General features: G+C 48.1%; 1 protein-coding gene across 2 annotated transcripts in view; it reads right to left on the reverse strand.

Moving 5' to 3' along the window:
• Positions 1 to 2529: 2529 nt before the first annotated feature.
• The window catches only part of XRN1 (5'-3' exoribonuclease 1), a 1049234-nt gene continuing 1039514 nt past the window's right edge, over positions 2530 to 12249 (reverse strand). For both annotated transcript variants that reach the window (XM_078666417.1, XM_078666416.1), the window contains exon 43: positions 2530 to 3813. The gene's annotated coding sequence lies outside the window, so the exon portion shown is untranslated. The remainder of the gene's footprint in view (positions 3814 to 12249) is intronic.

Below are 12249 nucleotides of genomic sequence, written 5' to 3' on the forward strand. Positions count from 1 at the left end.
AGAGGGATGATGGTCTCTCGACGTCGAGCGGCTTAGTGCGGGCGACGACTGAGCCTCTCTTGACCTTGAATGTCTACGTGATGACGGCGGAGGGGTATTGGTCGCCCTCGACGCCGAACGTCGACGCGACGTCGACGAAGATCTCCTCCTCGACGCCGATCGACGGCTAGTTGTCGACGGCGGAGGATTCGGGGCTCTCGACGTCGGTCGCTTAGCCTGCGACGACTGAGGTGAGCCAGCTCTCGACGCCGAACGTCGTGACGACGAAGGCTCCTTATCCCTCGACACTGAACGTGGCCAGGTTGACGTCAGCGGAAGAGACACACTTCTCGATGCCGGTCGTCGCCTGGTTGACGACGGCGGAGGTGTCACGCCCCTCGATGCCGATCGTCGCCTGGTTGACGACGGCGGAGGGGTCTTTTCTCTCGACGCCGATCGTCGCCGAGTTGACGATGGCTGAGGGTCTGGACATCTCGACGACGACATACCTGATCTTCTTGACGGCGAGCCCGCCGTCGATGGTGAAATTCGTCGTTTTTTTGAAGTATGACCCACCGGTTGCTCCTTTCTCAGCGCCGAGCCCGACGCTGAAGATGCAGGACGAGAAGACTCGCCCTTTGAAGGTTCTCTGGACCTCTTGGAGCTCTTCTTGGCTGGGGACCTCCCTCTTGACGACCTATGGGCTAGGCAATAGACACAAATTCTCTCTCTGTCTTTTAAAGTTCTTGATGACAGAGACTCACAGTGAGGGCAGGTCCTTGGGTCATGGTCTTTAGGTAAGCACAGGATGCATAGCTCATGGCTGTCCGTCTTTGCCTTCTTCTTGCCACAAGAAGGGCATTTGTCAAAAAGGGAAGGCATTTTCAGGCGAAAAAGCCTACCAACAAGAGAAAACCTACTTGACTAGATGAAAAACGTCAAAGTAAGGACAAAAAAGTAGAAATCTGAGAGAATTTTCTGTCAGAAAACAGAAAAAGAGTGGAGCTGTGAAACCAGGATCCTTCCTGAAGGAGCCGGAAAGAACAACTGACCCAACTGTCACCCCTGAGGCATGATGGGATACTGGGGGTCATGAGTGCCTTAAAGGCACGGTGTCAGTTTTTTGTAGCATTCAGCTACAGGTTAGCTTTTCAGACTGTGTTTGCAATGCTGCCTGGGAGCTTTCTATGCTTTCAGGATATAATGAGAATTTCTACTGCTTTTTAAGCATTAAAACAGTTTCAAAACAATCTTTGGTATTGTTTTTCATGTTTCTAATGCATATGTTTCATGTATGGTGGAAATTCTTTACAGCATAATCCAGCTCTATTGTGTATTTGGCTGCTATTGCTTGTATCTATATATATATATATATATATATATATATATATATATATATATATATATATATATATATATATAGATATATATATATGTATATATATATATATGTATAGGTATATATATATATATATATGTATATGAGTATATATATGTGGGGCACATATAATATAGTGTTTCCGGGGTCCCACGCATGGGCGGGAATATTCTAATGCTTATGACTATTGATGAGGATCCCCTGGAAGAGTACAGAAAAGTTAAGACCAGATTAAGGTCCCACTGAGGCAGGATGAAGGTGGAGGTGGAAATGTGTTCAAAACATTCAAGACCCTATGCAGGGGATTTGTAAAGGGATGGCTGCCACAGAAAGGCTGAAATGGATGAAAGACAGCCCTTTAGGGTGCCCAGAGCAGAGGCCTGCAGGGCAAGAGAAAGGATAAAGTGAAGGACCGGAGAGAAGGTAGCAGAAAGTCAGTCAATTGCTTCTCTGCACACCATGCCATAAACTTGCGCCCAATGGCAGGCGTATACAGCCATGATGGAGGGATATGCCTGGCTGCCAAGATCACAGTGCAGACTTCAGGCAGAAGATCGAAAGCTGTCAACTGTCACCGCTCAATCTCCATGCATGAAGTCAGAGCATTGAAAGGTTTGAGTGGAGAACAGTCCTCTGCTGCTAAGACTGAAGAGGCAGCCTGATTGGAGGACCAATGGACATGCTCAACAGCTCGGGATACCAAACTCTCAAAGCCCAGCCTAGACCCACAAGGTCTGGGGGTAACTCCAGACCTGCCCTGATTGGCAAAAAAAAAAAAAACAACTGATGCCAGCCCGCTGGAGTGGGGCCTATATATGAACTGCACACACCACTGCCGGCGTGACCGACGGCACGTGGAGTATAACAATGCCACCATCCGGCACGCAGGGGGTACTGCTCACAAAACCTTTCCTGATCCAGTCAGACGCCTGGGGATAATTCCAAGGTAAAAAATCTGCAGCTGGAAGTCTCTTTCAGACAAAATGTTGTGCAGACTCACTTTAGAAAATATATAATAGTATATAACAGTATCAGCATCAATAACAGAACAGTAATAATACTAATGCTACAAAAAATACCACCATACAAATATAGAACATTGTTTTATGGATAATCACGCAGTCTTTTGCAAACTTGAAGAACTGAAATAAAATAAAATACTTGCTATCAGGTTTAGTTAAATTAAACGTTCCTTTAATAAATAATGGTATGGGTACAAAAACAAGGAGGCATCAGGAGGTAACGTCACTGGGCATGTATGCCAAATTCATTTAGATGGTAGTTACTACAAATTTGACAATGTACTTTCACAGTGAATCAAAAGAACCACTAAAATAGTTGTGCAAACAAAGCCAGGTTAAAGTTTTCAGTGCATACTACACTCAGAGAGCCTCTCGTGTTTGTTCTGCTGTCAAAAGGGTGAGTTAGGGCAGTTGGAGGATGCTGGGTTGGGGTGTATGGCATATCAAACTTCCTACAGTGAAAAGAAAATGTGCATGTTTTCAGAATCCGTCCTATGACAGCACACATATATCACCTAATTATAATACACACCTTATATATCCTTTGAAAATGAAGCCCTACGACTGCATTTGTCCCCTGAACCTCCACATTTCTAATAATATCTTTTTCATCATCAGTTGTTTGGAGAAATGAAGTGGTATCTTTGCTATGTACTTAAGATCAGATTTGTTTTTGTGCTTCTAAAACCAGTTTAAAATAATCATTTTGCATAAATGACAACTGAAAACATTCACTCGTTTCCTCTCAAAAAGAAATGTCGATTCTGCTCAAATTCAAGTTGTTGGCCAGCTCAACACTTTGTTAAGGTAGTCTTGCCATTGGTCACTGTCCACAAGGAGGCCAGCGACCTTTACATTTTTCAACTGGGCACATGAAAAAATATGACAAAAGGAAAAAGTGATTTATTCTTATAATTGTACATAACCACAAAAGTCTCTGTAAACCTTTATATGTTATAGTCGTTCATAACAGGTTGCAGTCCTGCTTAAAAAAATTGTCGCTGTCTTCTCCACAGCTGCATGCAAGGATCCTGCAAATGGGCAGTTTCACACAAAATACAACACGGCACAACAAAGAGTATTGTGCATCCATATATGTGCAAATTTAAAACACCCCCCTTGGCAGATAAAGAATTAAATTCTTTTCTTAAAAAATATGAAACTAGAAAGAAATTATCACATAAAATGTTTCTCTTTTCTCTTTATAAAATACTGCTCTGTATAAGATCTAATGTAAAATTTACTACTTAAAAATATGTATTTCTCCGGGGGGAAACAAATGGTTAACATAATCCATAATATTGAAAGTGAAAAGTAAACATATGTTGTAATCAGTTATCAAACAGGCATATCCATTGTTAGGCACCATAACTTTTGACAGCCTTTATAAATTCATTGATTCACTGAGCACCAGGAACAGAATTCGTAGGACACCTATAATGAAAAGGAGACAAAAGCCAAGAAATATTACAGACTGTTAAGAAAATGGGCATCTATTAAAAATAATACAATGCTCTAAGCAAACGCATGTCTACAGTGAGCAGGGAAGCAGATTATTCATGATGAAGCAGGACAAATTTAGATTCTGCCATTGTAACTTGAGGTTTGTTTGAATAGCAGCAAGATTTAAAGCTAACGTACAAGTTACTTACCTTCAGTAACGATGTATCTGGTAGAGACCATTCTAGCTGCAGATTCCTCAACGTAGAATTATCTCCAGGCGTGAGACTGGACCCGGAAAACTTTCTTGATCAGCATCTCTGCGCGCCGGGGGTGGGGTGGTATCACGTCGCCACGACGTCCTACGCAGACGTGACGTCAGCGAGGTCACATAAGCCCCACACCGGCGTGCTGACAGTTTGCTTCGGAGAACTTTTTCGCGCCACAACGCGGAGCCATCACAACAAAACTGAAGCCAGCATGGGAACAGTGTACGAGAAAACCAGAGAGAAAAAATAGAGAGAAACAAAAGGTGAGAAACACCACCAGGTGGCACCAAGGCTCCTGAAGGCAGCAACAGGCCAGAGCAGGAAAGGAGTAGAGCACCACTCTGAGGCACAACTTGTGCAAGCCCAGGCGAAAGCAAAGCACCAGAAGGCCAGAGCAGTGGAGCCATAGCAAGAAAAGCGCAAAGCAGCACTCCGTGGAACCACATTGCAAGCCAAGGCGAGAGCCATCCTGGAACACAAGCATGTGAAAGGAGAGAGAGAGAGAGAGAGAGAGAGAGAGGACTGCAACTACAACCACAAGGGAAAGGGCCACAAGCCCATAACAGAGGAGTAGCAGTAATCCATCCCCCGACTACACTGCCAAGGATGGCCATACCTCCTGAAAGGAGGAGGTGGTCAAGGACAGGTAGAGAGAGGTACCGACGGACAGGTAAGGCCACCTTTGACTGGATACTAACATACTCATTATTCTAGCTTCTCTATTATGGTTTGTTTTACTTACTCTTTGATAGCCTTATCTCAATAAGCTATTGATTGAGATTTAAACAATGTTTTCAACTGAAGTGCCATTCGCTTGGTAAATCGGTCCTTGGTTGATGTTGACTTTGTTCACAGATAGTGGGTTTGTTATAGGATGCTTTAATGAATTAAATTAAGCAATTAACTTATTTCTATAAATAATTGCTTTTTTCATGCACCTTAGAGCGGGGCCTCATTTTCCCGAGCGGACGCCGGATGAGGTGAGGTGTTTCTCCACGCAATGCGCGGTGAGTATTCACAGCTAGCATAATTGTTCTGTGAATGAGTAAAACTACTCTTGAACCAACAAGGCACATTTCACCTTAGTTGTAGAGTGTTTTTTTGTACAGTCTCGAGTAAGAATGTGGCTAGATAAATGAATGCATACTGTCTTGTTTATATTTTACAGGATTGTTACCAGATATTTATCTCTCACATGGATATTGGGGCTCCAAGTTCATGGTAGATATATGCATTTCATAATACTTTTCTAGCACTATTTTTCTTTTGGTATTCACGTTGTTGCAGTAGCCCATCATTTAGGTCCTGATGAAAGCCCGACAATAAGTCTGGAGGGCTGAAACATGTTGACCATCTGCACAAGCGCCACAGTGTAGTCATACGTTTCAACTACCTGGCGTGTTTTTAACATTGACACTCAGACATCTTGAATAAATATGTTTTTGTCTGAGTCGTTAATTTGAACTTTTTCACCACAGCACTGCACATACACCTAAGTATCAGTTTGGCTTGAGTGTACATCTTTTCATCCAATTCCGCACCATCGGCTGATGGTTTGGGCGGCACATTTGGATGTTATGACAATATATCCCATATGATGAGACTCCGCCAAAATATGGGTGGTCGGATGGGAATATCTCAGCCTACGGATACTCTTACATTTACTTTAGCCTGATCTTACAGTCATTTGTACAATCACACACCATAGACCTCTCATTTTCTTTTGTGTATTAGATATTGTTGTAGGAGATGAAATGACAGGTCTTTAAATATTTCTCCTTTCGACCCTCCTTATATTTTGTTTGCAAGGACAGGTAAGCCATCTGCAGACTACAGTGCCATCTGAAAGGAACAGGAGGCCAAGGACATGTAAAAGAACGCCCAACGAGAAGACTAGGGGGGGATCAGAAACTCTAACAACAGAGGGAAAGAGCAAAAGTAGGTCCTCATGCTGGAGAGAAACCAGCTGGAGGGACGCCTGACTGGAAGACATTGAAGAGGACACCCACAGAAGACAAGGCATCCAGAGGGGGGCGACCGCAGAAACCCAAGCAGAGGGTCCTCAAAGAACAGGGAGGAAGGGTGGGTCATGAAGAAATCTGCAGCTAGAATCGTCTCTACCAGATACATTGTTACCGAAGGTAAGTAACTTGTACATCTGATAGAGACTACTAGCTGCAGATTCCTTAACGTAGAATAGATACCCTAGCCATACCCAAAAGCGAGGAGGGCCTGCGAGAGAGCCTCCCCACCAGGAGAGACACAGGGCCCCAGCAGGGGACACGCCACAGGGACAAGCAGGGAAGGCCAGGATATCCTAAGCCCCACCAATGGAGAACTGCCCAACACCCCGCAGGGACAGATAGCGCCCGAAAGCCTCAAGGAACACAAGGACCACCTCAACCCCTAAGGAGGAGAGGTAGACCGGAGGCAGGGCCCACTTGAAGAAAATCCGAACACACCCCAGCCTCAAGCATCGGACGAGACAGGGAAGGCTGCACCGCTAAAAGTGCAGACGGAAGAAGTAAGGCACAATGGTGTGGAAGAACAAAAGGCCAGCACTGGCATGCACAGCCAGCAGCAGACAACACCACGGAACGGTGCACCCAGGACAAGCCAGACGCGAGCCGAAGGTAGAGGCCAGGAAAGACCAAGAAGGCCCAGGATACGCCCCAAAGGAAGGGCCAGCACACAACGGTCCAACGAATGAAGTGGAACCAGGCAGAGCTACAACTCAAGGCCGCAGACAGCAGGCCAGGCCAGGGACACAGTGATCCAGGAGAAGGACGGACCGGGGCGTAACGCAAGCCACTCCAAAACCAACAGCAAGAGGACTGCACCTGCGACATACCGTGACGCCACGGAGAGCAGAGGCCCGAGGGACGACCACACCTCTCCAGCACATGGTCACTGATGGGGAGAAGAAGGAGGAGGACGAAGCCCCGCAAGAAACCTCTGAATAGCAGAGTCTGCAGGGGCGTGGAACAAAAGAGTGCCATCAAAGAGAAGGTCCGCCAGCCGTTCCCTAATGTTCTCAGGGAACACACTATCCCGTAGCCGGCATGTCGACGCACTATCCCGTAGCCAGGCATGTCGGCGAAGGGCCACAGAAGAGGCCATGGTACGACCAAGCACCTCCGAAATGTCCCGAGCGGAGCGAAGATTAAATGCCGCCAGCTCCGGGCCATCCAACACATGGTGCTGCAGATCAACACAGGCACCCTCCTGAGAAGCGGCAGACATAAGGGACTCCGCCGAATCCCAAAAGCAAGAAGTGGCCCTAGCCAATACACAGAGTGTTAAGGGCCTGCAAAGCTGCACTGGTGGAAGCGAAGATATTGCGCCCCCAGGAATCTAACCAGCGGGGTTCCCGTGACGGGGAGAGACAACACCAATGGCAGCGAGGGAAAGACAGTCTGTAAAAGAGGGCCCCTGGTAGAGGGGTGGAGGGAAAGACAGATAGATCATGTGGTGCAGGACGGTGGCGGTGCAGAAGTTGTTGGGGCACCGTGTCCTCCGTGGCGGGCCGTCCCCAGGCCCCCAAACGAGAAGTGTGGAGCGAAGCCTCGAAGGGAAGAAGCAGCTCCCGACCACCAGAACCCTGATGGAGGACCTCCAGAAGATGATCCGTGGGGAAACGGGCAGCTGGATCACCCATCCGCAAGATTCCCGCAGCCGTGGAAACAGCCAGAGTGAAGGCAGCACCCGCTTCCATCGGGCCCTGCGGTGGTGAAAGCAGTTCCACTGTGGGCGACGGCTGAAAGCTAAGGCGGCCGTCCCCCAGTCCAACCAGAGGAAGGAAAGGCCAAGCCTGGAAAGGGGTAAGGGGAACCGAGGAATGGGGAACCTAAGGTGCCTCGGGCGAAGACTGCGGCCGTGGCGACGGCGAAGAGCCGTCCTTAGAAGACGCCGAGGAAAAAGCCACGACGTGACGACCAGTTTCCTGAGAAGATGAAACCAACAACCGCCGAACCTCTAGAGAAGAGGGGGCCTCCTAAGACAAATCAACAACCCGACGTCGGCCCGGCGCCATAGAGTCCGCGACCAGCGACTGGTCAACGTCAACCGGCGTCGAAGGAGACGCCGGAACGACTTCCGCCACAACGCGCAGAGCAGGAGACCGAGGCTGGGTCGGAGCCTGGGCAGCTAAGGAACGGCACCACAAAGGCATCGACTCGACCTCCGACGAGGCAGCCGCCAGCGTGGAGGGACGAGAGGGGCCCAAGGACACGCCCAGACCTCTAGCCGGCCCCGCCAGGGCCAGCAGCCACCGATGCCTCAGCAGCGTCACCTAGGCCTCGGACAAGGCCGCCGCCAGTCCAGAGGACCAAGTGAGAGTCGATCACACGCCCCGAGCCCCGGCAACATCCCGCGACACCACAGGGACCCCCGCGGGGGTTTGCGGTGAGGCAGAAGCGCCGTGATCCAAAGGAGGGAACCCCTAAGGGCTGCCCCCCGACGTCAACACATCCTCCGAACTTGGAGCGGAACCAGCTGGAGCTGGAGCCGCCGGCGACGCCCCAGACGTCCCCGCACGCGGCAAGGGATTCGCAGACGTCCCAGGAAGAGGAGGAGAAGGAGGAAGAGCCAACTAGGCCTGCAAGGCTGCCGCATAGGCCTCCATCTGGGCTCTAGTTGCCCCCGCACCGGAAAACGGCAGATAGGGTGGCGATGCGCGGGCTGCACCACCCGCGGAGTACCCATGCCCCCAACAGGCCGGGTACCGGCCCTCCGGGACAAACTGCGACACTTACCAACAGGTGAGCGACGCTCTTGCGGGCTGGAAGAAGGACGATGTCGGAGACAGAGGTTTTTGAAGCCGACGTGGGGGACAGACGCGGTGAGGACGCCGACCTGGAGATGCATGCCGAAAGGAGTTTTATCCAGCGCTCCCGTCGGGACTTCGGTTTCATTTGCTGACATGCCTAACAGTCTGTGGAGTTGTGGTTCTCTCCCAAACACCACATGCAGATGGGTTGAGGATCCGTCGCCTACATCTGGCGCGCGCAAGACGAGCACGTCTTGAAGCCCGAAGGCATTTGCACACTGTTCCCAGGAAAAACGCTAAAAAGCGGAAAACAGAGGCCTGAAATAGGCCAGGAACACGATCCAGGTCAGCGATGCACGCGGAAACGAAGAAAACTGACGTCAGCTTGCCGGGGTGGGGCCTATGTGACCTCGCTGACGCCACGCCCGCGGAGGACGTCGGGGCGGAGTCACGTGGTACCGCCCCACCCCCGGCTCGCTTAGATGCTGGGCAAGAAAGTTTTCCGGGTACAGTCTCAAGCCTGTGGCTAATTCTACATTAAGGAATCTGCAGCTAGTAGTCTCAAGAAATCATCGGTCACAAACCCTAAACTCTGTAGCTGAAGACAACTTCCTCTTTCCTGCTACTTATCAGCCCGGTAAATAGCAATCTTATTATTCACTCATATCAATACTGTATTTTAAATAATTACAGCATGAATTCAGAAATGAATCTACAATTAAGTATTATATAGACCTTTTATTTTGAAGTAACTCTGGTAGGGGTTTGGCCTGTGTCACCCTTCTGGTTCAAGATTGTGCTTTAGGAAAGTTTGAAGTCTTCTGGCAAAGTATATTTTGTATTTTCAATGACCAGATTGTCCGGTCCACACCATTTGCCTGATACTGAATCTTACTGTTAGGTAAGTGGTTGCACTCCAAGTCAGGTGCTTGATAACTGAACCCAAAACCTGTGCAGGAGTACACATATATTTGCTTGTTTTTAATTAGTGTGCCTACATTATGATGTGTACAGGATTTATGAAACATGTCTCCAACATGATTGGAACGAAGCGATAAAGGATTTTAATTAAAATACGCAAAGAACAAGTTACTAACCTTCGGTAATGCTTTTTCTGGTGCATACAGTATCTGCCTGTGGATTCCTCACCTTTTGAATTACCCCATGCGCAGCATTCCACAGAAACTTTTGTCCATAGCTCTCCCACGTCGGCGAGGATGTCACAATGGAACGGCTCCGCACGCGACTCCACGTGACGTCATTGGAGCCATAAGAAGATCTTGTCTGTGTGCTGACGTGTGTCCCACCCATTTTGTCCGTGCCTTCGAGGCAAACGGGTGAACCGACAATATTTCCACAAGTGTATACAGAAATCAAGAAAGAAACCTGAAATTCTAAAACAGACATTTCCTAGTAACGAATACCACATCATTTCAAATATATCATGATAAAATGCATGAATCACATGTCAATTATTTTTCTGTACAAACAGGCAGGCAACAGGGAGGAGGGTGGGTCAGTGACAAATCCATAGGCAGATACTGTATCTACCAGAAAAAGCGTTACCGTAGGTAAGTAACTTGTTCTTCTTATGAATACATCTGCTTGTGGATTTCTCACCTTTTGAATTGAATCCCCAAGAAGTCCCGCTCTTGGAGGAGGGTGCATGCCTACTTATACAAAAAATCTTGCAGCACAGAACGTGTAAAGTGGCCGTCCCTCCTGACCTCCGAATCGAAGCAATAATGCTTCGTGAAAGTGTGGAGGGAGGCCCAAGTTGCTTCATTGCAGAGTCTACAACAAGGACACCTCTAGCTAGAGCCAAAGAAGAAGACTTGGCTCTGGTGGAATGAGCTTGAATAACTTCAGGAGGCTCCTTTTTGGCCAAAGTGTAGCAGATTTTTTAAATGTATTTCTTTATATTAAACATGAAAACAGCACAGCAATACAGGTTATATGGTTTGAGGTATGCAGACAAGAATGGCATGTACGTTTTGGCGACACAGATATCTGGGACAAATTACAGTTAGTGGGAAAGGGCATCAGGGAGAGAGAGACTCCTCATCCGGGGGACATTTGAGGGGGGTACATATATTTTCCCCAGTAAACATTCCACTTACACCATACTGAGGACCACTTTTTGGGACATCCCCGTGCAATGTAGACAGTTTTTTTCCAGTCTAGATCAATCTTCCATGCTGCCAGTCGGCGAGCGTAGCAGATCTTGATGCAGAGGATGACCCACCTGGACAGCGTTCTCTTGTGGACAGCCTTACCCTTCATTTTGCCCACGTAACCAATGAAGAGTTGGTTGTCCAATCTGAAGTCTTTAGTCCTGTCCAGGTAGAAGCTGACCGTCCTTTAGGGTCCAGGCAGTGGTCTCTCCTCCTCCTTAGAAGGGTGAGGGGAGGATAGAAACTGGTTAACGTGATAGATTACCCAAGATGTAAGGAAGTGACCACCTTAGGCAGGTAAGCAGCTTGGGTCCGAAGAACCATCTTAAAAAACATGAAATGAGGTAAATGGGGGCTTGGAGCTAATGGCCTGCAGCTCACTAAACCTCCTGTCGGAAGTAATTGCAACCAGAAATATCGTCTAAAACACCAGTAATCTCAAGGGACAACTATTTAGGGGCTCAAAGGGAGACCCCATCAAGAAAGTAAGAACTACATTCAAATCCTACTGAGGCATGATAGGGGGTGGGAGGAAACCTATTAGTGAGGCCTTAATGAACATCAAGACTATGGGAGATTTAAATAAAGAGGGCTGGTCTGGTAAGCAAAGAAAGGCCGACAAAGAGAATAAGTAGCTTTTGACCGCTGCTACTGCACAACTCTGCTGTACTAGGGAAAGAGAGAAACTGAGAATATCAGACAAATGGGCTCGTAAGGGATCAATCAATCTCTCTTCACACCATTTTACAAACCTAGCCCACCTACCAGAATAGACAGATTTGTTTGAGCGTCTTCTGGCAGATAAAATAACATCCCCCCACATCCAGCGGGAAAGAGAAAGAGCTCAGGTTGCCCCATTCAATCTCCAGGCATGATGGTGCAGGCTCTTGAGGAGGAGGGGGGGGGGGTTGTAGAATCTGCTCCTGCGACTGCAAGAGAGAGGAGTCTGCCCTGAGAGGGAGACGGAGAGGAGGGTGCAATGAGAGGTAAATGAGGTCTGTATACCACACCCTTCTTGGCCAATCCGGGGTGATCAATATGACTTGGACCCAGTCTTGGCAAACCTTCCTCAGAAACAGAAGAATCAATGGTATTGGAGTAAACAAGTAAAAGAAGCTGTGAGCCGAACTGAAACGCATCACCCAATGCACCCCAAATCGCTTAATGGAGACTGAAGAACGACGGGTAGTGAGCGTTCTCGTGAGTGGCAACCAGGTCC

The sequence above is a fragment of the Lissotriton helveticus genome, chromosome 11 (assembly GCF_964261635.1).
Source record: "Lissotriton helveticus chromosome 11, aLisHel1.1, whole genome shotgun sequence".
NCBI lineage: Eukaryota > Metazoa > Chordata > Amphibia > Caudata > Salamandridae > Lissotriton > Lissotriton helveticus.